The sequence below is a fragment of the Papilio polytes genome, unplaced genomic scaffold, assembly GCF_000836215.1.
Source record: "Papilio polytes unplaced genomic scaffold, Ppol_1.0 DF822317.1, whole genome shotgun sequence".
In the NCBI taxonomy this organism is placed as follows: Eukaryota; Metazoa; Arthropoda; class Insecta; order Lepidoptera; family Papilionidae; genus Papilio; species Papilio polytes.
Genome location: NW_013526887.1, coordinates 1 through 1,294, shown reverse-complemented (window position 1 = coordinate 1,294; position 1,294 = coordinate 1). Strand labels below are relative to the sequence as shown.

At 29.6% G+C, this 1,294-nt stretch overlaps 1 long non-coding RNA gene across 1 annotated transcript; it reads left to right on the top strand.

The window, feature by feature from the left end:
- The first annotated feature begins 6 nt into the window (after positions 1-6).
- LOC106106158 lies at positions 7-1,288 on the top strand. Its single transcript, XR_001225786.1, has 3 exons — positions 7-95; positions 447-518; positions 1,200-1,288. It is a non-coding gene; the product is annotated as an uncharacterized LOC106106158 (long non-coding RNA).
- The last annotated feature ends 6 nt before the right edge of the window (positions 1,289-1,294 follow it).

Here is a 1,294-nt window from a genome sequence, read left to right as displayed (position 1 = left end):
TGGGAGCTAATGACGAAGATATCAGAAAGAGGATAATAGAAACACATGGTCTTATGGTGCATGTTGTGTACGGAATGAATAATCAAGATGCCACTGTAAGTTATTTTATACCACTACTAGCTGTTGCTCGCGGCTTTGTCCGCGAAATTAATAAATGTATCCTATGTTACACACAGATAAATTACCTTACTATTAATGAAATTTTAAAATTGGTTTTTATTAATGTGAATAGGTTTATATGATATTAATGGGGAGAAAATCTTCCTTATGCTTAATATAGATGTCCTATAAAGGCCTTTGTGAATACATAAGACTTTTGACAGATTTGACATATGTCAAATTTGAATTATGACATCTATCGAATGTAACACAGATAATCAATGGTCTTTGTTGCCGGATACTTCAAGCTTTTTTTCACCTATTGAAGTGTTTAATCTGAATTTCAGGTAAGATTAGCAGCTGTAAGATGTTTGCACTCACTGTCTAGATCGGTTCAGCAGTTGAGGACAACATTTCAGGTGAATATTAAAAAGGCAACTTAATTTATAGTCTAACAGACTTAAAAATAAACGCGACATAAAGTTAAACTTAGAAATAAACTGAGTATAATTAAAACTTGTACTAATATTTGCATATACTCAGTTTATTCCTAAGTTTAATTTTATACCGTTTTCATTCGTAAGGCCGTTAGTGTTCTTCCAGATTTTTGTCTAAATGTTTTCGACATGCATAGTAATAACATCCATCCATCATTTTATTACATTACTATAATCTAGTAATAGCACTTTAGCTTAATATTATATGTTTTTACATATAGGACCAAAAGACATTTAGTAATTATATAGACTAGACGTAGACAACATTTTTTCAATGGTAACTTCTTTGAAAGGTACTACGTTAGTTTGGTCTTTGTATTGACATGTGATAAAACATTTTACAAAATTATAATAAGCCCCATTTTTGTTAGAAAATAAATTAAACAGTGTCATAAAATAAAATATATACATTTAAATTTTATTTTTTGTAACCTATTGCCAATTAATTTAAATAAATTAATTTATTAATATGTTGTTTCAAGGACCTATTATTAGTGTTAGTGTAAAATGTTTTCAACTATGTTCCTCGATATGTTTTTGAATGCTATGTTTTTCAATAAAAATATTTCTTTTCTATATGTATTTAGCTATTTCTTTGTACAGGACCATGTGGTGTGGCGGCCTTTAATGCAATTATTGAAGGACTCTCCGGACACAGAGTTGCTGACTGTAGGAACTTCAACACTCTGCAATTTACT